The 6965-nt window shown below is 39.2% G+C and overlaps 1 protein-coding gene across 3 annotated transcripts in view; it reads right to left on the reverse strand.

Annotated features, from left to right (window-relative positions):
* The window catches only part of LOC115236908, a 227792-nt gene that overhangs the window by 26067 nt on the left and 194760 nt on the right, over positions 1-6965 (reverse strand). The window contains exon 8 of one of the 3 annotated variants that reach the window (XR_003884276.1): positions 3635-4758. The exons of the other annotated variants lie outside the window; for them this stretch is intronic. The gene's annotated coding sequence lies outside the window, so the exon portion shown is untranslated. The remainder of the gene's footprint in view (positions 1-3634; positions 4759-6965) is intronic. 3 annotated transcript variants of the gene reach the window in all.

Below are 6965 nucleotides of genomic sequence, written 5' to 3' on the forward strand. Positions count from 1 at the left end.
TTTTAGAGGTTTTTGGGCGCTAACTTTTTAAGGAAGCATTTTTCGACCCATGTTTATAGGAAATTTTTTGTTCGGTTTTAAATTATCTTTCAAATGAGATCAAAGTTATTGTATTGGGTTGAACGGAAAGTTCGTGCCGTTTTTTCGGTCTTCATCTCTTAGTAAAAAACGGAACAAACTTTCCGTTCAACCCAATATATATCTACGATCATTTCCGTAATCACATATACACAATTTGCAAATAAATAGTACATTCTTTTATATACGGCATGTTGAAGACTGAGGCGAAAAGGTGAGAAGTTAATTACAAGTTCTCTTCTTACTTGCAATTTTTCACGTGCACGGATTTATCCGGTGACGACGAATTGACGGCAAATAACAGAGAGACCGTGAAGCGAAAGGGAAAAGAAAGGTGAGAAAGGGTGGAATGGGATGAGAAAGTAAAGCCCTTCGGCAAGATATACCGATGACCGAGGCAACAAGAAGAAAGAGAGATGAAGAGCGTGAAAGAGCTTTTCTTGCCCGAACCCGGTTTCCCTCCTGGAAATCACCTTTAGGAGCCAATCGAGCCATTTCAGGCTAAACCTGGTGGACCACCGATTACGGATTTATTTATCGGTCCTATTGTCCTGTCTCCCCCTCCCCTAGCTTCCAACGTGCCCTCCGTCGATCTCGTGTGGGAGAACCTTTCTTTCCTTACCGCGACATATTACTCTTCACCTTTAGCCGATCTTACGACGCCTTTCTATCCGCGTCGGTCTTGCAGTCTAGGGCAATTTGTCAATTCCTGGCATCTCTCGCCGTTATCTTAAATCATTGTTGCCTTTCCGCCGGGAAACTCGCTCGCGGTTTGTAGTGCGATGCGAGTTTCCGTTTGTCGATGGCTTCGCAAAATTATTTTCTGCGCAAATTTCGCACATTTCTCGGATTTGATATGTAAAGAGTGTAAGTTAAAATATTCCCGGAATTATCCGGGAGCATTAAAAAAAAAAGAAAAATCGAATTATTTAACTACAGCGGCACTCGATAATGGAATTAATATTAATGGCATTTGGAATAAATGTATATTACTCTGCTGCTTCGATATTCGCCGTATTATGGGGAACAAAATAAAATAATCAGCCAATAAATGCCGTATGAATATGGTTTACAGATATTTTGTTAACTTGCTTGCGCGAATCAAGTAGTTGTGTCTCCGTTTTCATTTAATATGTCGTACCGCAAGCTTCATAAACGTTAGAGAACGACTTTATGTATCAAGGATCTATGTCGAAATGTATCGGAATAGCTCCGCATTTCATGTATATGCAACAATGTTCGACAAGGTCGAGTGCATTCACCTTATTGGATTCAATAGCGCACGCGGATGTGTACGGGAATCCTGCTTGTTAGCCGACTACTGCAAGTAGTTATCATAGTTATCAGCTCGTTCAACATGCAACGAACTTTTGTTTCAAGCCGTTTCATGCGATGCAACCCGGTAATGCTAGACTAAAAAATATTGCTCTTTTATTTCAAGATTTCCACCGTCTTCATGTTGCATACAACAATATTGTGCCAGAATAATATTTTTTCTCGAACGATCCAACGTGATTTATATTCATGAACAATAGCTTTCGCAGAAATCCTTTTGTGCACGATATCTATTTTAATTTTTTATTCTCTATCTATAATTATTTTTCTAGTAAAACTATCTAATGAACAAAATAAACATTTTTACTAATAATTTTCATATTTATATTAATTTTATATTCATTTCAATATTCTCTTTTTCAAGCGATTTATTATTCGTTTATATTTCATTCACGCTGCATATAAGGTCTTCTGAAAATATGTGTAATTCGATAACAGCTTTCTCGTCATCTGGAAAATATTTTTGCCTGCAAGCTTTATAATTATTTGGCGTATAAATATACTCGATTGAATATACTTCGTTTGAGGATTTCACGAGTTTTTATAAAAATCATGTTTCTCGTGTAGAAAACAATGGAAAATATAATTGAAAAGATCTTCTATATCCAACATGTAACATGCATCGAACTTAACATTCAAAATAAAATGGCAGCGATGCATATATGATTCGAGAGATATAGATAAGTTCATCGAAACAGCCAATGGCTTTTCAGCGAAATTTTACCTTTGCCACGAAAAACTAATATCTCGTGAAAATGCGTGCTGGATTTCTTTGCTTCCGCGACTCGACAACCATCATGCGCAAAAATGATGATGAGACAAACGAAAAAATATTTTGTACAAGCGATGGTTTCATGTCCATTTCCATCTTTACCGATCTGCTTCTATCCTCTTAAATATCTACTGGATGGAGATTATATCGAGTAGAATGTCAGAGGAATCCACGCGAGATCATCTTAAGACGATCGATGCCGATCGCGATATTTTATTGTACCGTACTTTGTGGAGAGTATATATATTACGAGAAGCACGACAGCATGGTCAAGAATTTTAAAATTATACGCGAAATTTATACGTTTATGTGCGCAATCATATTTTATGAAAGCCATTATTTCATAGCAATCTATTTTCACATATACCGCATACTACATATTAGACTGGCGAATTTACGAGAATGAACGGCATTTGCGTGATTTTATGAGAAGCATGCATGGATGTAATATGATGCTTTTATATAGGAACCGATAGCTGATCTCGCCATACGCCAAAGCGCGATACAAAATATTTAAAATTTATTTATGTTGCTTAGCGTGTTCGCTTTTTCAACGTTTTTACGACGAATTGTGATAAAAGCGTATTCTGCGACCCGAAGCAAGATTAGCAATACATTTCTCTCCGCGTAATAATAAGGCTAATTTTTAATTACTCATTATACAGTTGCCATTGCACATTTCAAGCTCCACTTGCGCTTTTTACGCCTTGCGTATATTGGACGAGCTCGCACGTAACACTCGACAGCAAAATGATGAGCACAATTGCAAGCGGTCGTCGCATGATGGTCAGTCACGTTCATAGACGTCCCCGACGCACATGGACCGCGTCGTCATGTCGCGGTACGTGCCGCGATTACCATCGCGAGTAGATAGAAAGCCTCACCCCGGGATTTAATTCCGACGTATCGGTAAAAACGGATTTCTCGATTCGCTTTCGAACTAATCCGCGCGCGCCTGTAAGTGTGCGGTTCTTCCTCTCTCTCCATTTCCCTTGATTGAATTACAATGATTGAATCGCCGTAACGTATCGGAAGACGCATGCCAAGTACATACACGCAATGTAAAGATAATGAGAAACTAATTGGGATTTAATTATCCATTAGCAATTAATCGCGCGTCTTGTTAATGAGGCTACCGCCACGCGCAATTAAGCGGAAAGCGAAGAATCCTGTTGATTAGAGACTCCGAAGGCTTGATTGGATGTTAACAAGCACAACATTAATCTCTTCTTCGAAATTTTTCTCGAGAAGATAATTGACTCCACAGAGATATGCCATTTATTATTATAATCGGAGTAAATAATATCCATAGAAACGAATTGATATAATAAATAAAAATTAATTATATGCAATTTTTTTCATTAATGAATTCTCCTCGCGATATAAACATATTCAATTTAATTAGAACATTATTCTGATTATTTATAAAATATATATCAAAAGTAATACCTGGGAGATTCCTTGCCTTCCTGGCCAGTCGCCATGTCGTTTCAGTAATTCCAGGAATCTTCCACTTCGATTGGAATCCTCACGGGATCGCGTAAATTCCGGGATTTCACAATTTTCTCATGACACTTTCATAGCTTGCCGGCGAGGCTTGATCAGTGATGCAAACCATCTACGGTCTTGCAATATTCAGTCATAACAGTCACAATGTAAACTCGATGCAACAGGAAGCGCAATTTCCCAAGATAATCCGATATCTGTTCAAACGATCATCTATGAGCGATATACTCGATTATATACGCGTTTCGCCTGGCATCTTATGGCAAGTAATCATCAGACGAGAGATATCGACAAGTTGGAATGTATGCGATAAAGTTCTATTCAAAGTATTTCAACAAGTTTGTTGTCAACTTATCGAATTATAATTGATATAAATGACGTATAACAGATAAGTAAATGACCCAACTGTCAACAGCTGCTAACGATGGCGAAGACGGTAATAAACTGGTTATAATATGAATCGAACGGGCATGAATAGAACGATTCGACATCGGTCGAAAATTGGCGTGGAAGTGTGACACGTGCTCCGCCGCAGCTCGTCCGCACGAATCGGCGGCGATTTATCGCGATTTATTCCGGCACGAAAGCCGCGTGTGCGCACGTTTCGCGTATTGAATATATACGGGTGGCGCACGAAAACCGGAAGAGTAACGACGTCGACGCCGGGCCGAAAACGTTTTCCAAGCGATGTCGTGAGTTACACTGCGGCTGGTTTTTCCTCGCGCGCGCACAATTTAAATTTTTTTTAAATTATACATCGCGTAGAACAGTGAGAGCACGATTTTAATGTCTCTTCGTTTAATTATTTCGCATGAGTTTTCCAAAAATTATTAGACTCAATATCCCGCAAAAAATGTAAAAAAAAGTAACTGCAATTTAATCGTTCCTCTTCACTCAGCTCTAGCGTTTATTTCTTCTTGTCGAATGTTCTCGCGAGCGCTATTTCTAGATCATCTCGGCGACACTTCTTTGTACTAGCACTTCGTCTCTCCTCAACGAAGTCCAGCGTTGCGCAATGGTGAACTTTACACATTTATCCATTGCTGATAATATCGTGTCTCATTACACTTTAATGAAAAAAAAAATTCAAATTAGATTTTGATAAAAACTCCAACGAATACTTCGCTTAGTTCGAAATACATGGGAAATTTATTCAATATTGCTCCTAAGTTCCTTCATCACCCCGATAATTCATTTATCTGAGATTTATGTCATTTTTACAATTACTTCGCAATTGTTTAAGATCCGAGATTTTAACGTGTATTACGATTCGAAGAAAAAGAAATTATTTAAGTTTGTTTTTAAGAAGTTTGCGGTAATTTGCTAAAAAAGGAGAAGATTATATAGACTATCTAAGACGAGAGCGTGCGACTACGCGCACTGCATATGCACGCGCGGCTCGATGAGGAGTAACGTGCGAGTATGACGGCGCACGCCGCGCTACTGACGACGCCTGGCGTCGCGGCGCCACGCCGTGAGAGAATACTCGACGGTGCGTGCTGGCGCAGGCGCCATCGACACCGGTTCGTTGACGCGTTTTTTCTTTTTCTTCCTCTCCCCTTTCTTCCCTTTTTTCCCCTCTTTTTCTTTTTTTTTATTTTGCTACGCGTGCGGGTGTGTGTTCACCCTCCCCTTCCTCCTCCGCCCGCCGAATCGAAAGTAAGGTAAAATGATTCAGTACCGGCATTTCTCGCACGACGGGAAAGCGCGGCGGAATTCGGTAAAAGCGAAGAAAAACCGGCATCTCCGAGTGTTTATTGCGACGTTTTCATAAAATCTTCCGGCGAGAGGGATTTATTAAGCGCGCGTGGAGAAAATAATAATATGTCAAAAATGTTAGAAAGGACGAGCCAAAGGGATTCTTGTATCTTCTGCGGAAAATGTATCTTGAATTAAACGAGATAATAATATAAATCCTATAAATTTAATTATTATTCTTTTAGCAAACGAAATCGATGGCTACAAAAATATTTGTACGTCTAAAAATGTCAAAAAAACTTGTCAAAAATTCGTTATTACTACTTTATTGGAATATATTATTAAATTATTATTTTAAACATTTTATTCTCTTTATATTGTTTTATGTGTATGAATGGATAGAAGTACTATTTTTGCATACATGATTTAAATATTAAACAAAATAAAAAATCTCATAATTCATGCCTCTCAAACCGAATTACCATGTTTGCGTACTGTTGAGTGGCGTATAACATCGTTTGAGAGTCTCCGGGAAGATTTATTTGGATATTATCGTAAATCGATTCGTTTTTGCATATGTTTTGTTGTATTTAAATATGTTTCAACGACACAATGCGACGGATACAGGCACGTAAATTTCATTTAACTTTCCTATGCTAATAATCCTTCCCATGAGCGGAACGCGTTCTCCTGCTCGCGCCGTGGCGTGAAGCGGAAAAAAAAATGCGTACGAGGTGCTATTTGCATTTGTAACGATGCGTTCTGGGGGAAGAGCTCGGGATGGCGGCGGGTGTTGAGGGAAGCCAAAACCAGAGACAGCTGGTTGCGCCTCTCGGGTCTCCGGAGTGGAGACATCCGGTTCTGACGAGCTCGAAACTCGTCAAAATACACAAATCGCTGGCACGTCCCGCACGCGGGCGTTTTCCCGCGGGAAGACGTGAGACAACGAGACAAATGGCGGGAATGGAAACGTTTCTCTCGATCAACATCAGCTCTCTCTTCGTTGGAAAGACAACACGGATAATTAAAACCTCATGGTTTTCACCTCATAGAAAATATTGCGCTTCCTGGACACATCGCGAGCGTCAAAAGTGAAATAATTTCATTTTACACACTGCTCTTGTAACGTTAAATATCTTGCTAAATAGTAATTTCATTTCATTTTATGAAATATTCGTAAAGTGAAGCTTACGCTTTTAATATAATATCAAGTCATAATCGAGTGAAGAATAAATATTATTCTTAACTAGAATAATAATTTTCGTTTCATCAATTTTCTCATTAAAAATCCGTGATGTTCGACGCATAAAATTTTAGTGTATGCATTACTGTTCGAAATCTCTTACCGGCGTATCGATAATATTCCATCAACGCGTAATCCACATTGGACAAAACAAACCGCATGTCCGAACCGCCGCAGCCGTGTAACGCGCGCGCCGTGCGTATCGGTTATTAAATATATTTCCATTTCCGCGGCACCAGATATTGTTCCATTATTCGAGAAAAACAACGAGGCCGCTGGTTTCCGCGCTCGAACAAAATAAACGTATCCCGTGAAAGATGGAAAGGGAAAGAA

The sequence above is a fragment of the Formica exsecta genome, unplaced genomic scaffold (genome assembly GCF_003651465.1).
Source record: "Formica exsecta isolate Colony F162 unplaced genomic scaffold, ASM365146v1 scaffold262, whole genome shotgun sequence".
Taxonomy (NCBI): domain Eukaryota; kingdom Metazoa; phylum Arthropoda; class Insecta; order Hymenoptera; family Formicidae; genus Formica; species Formica exsecta.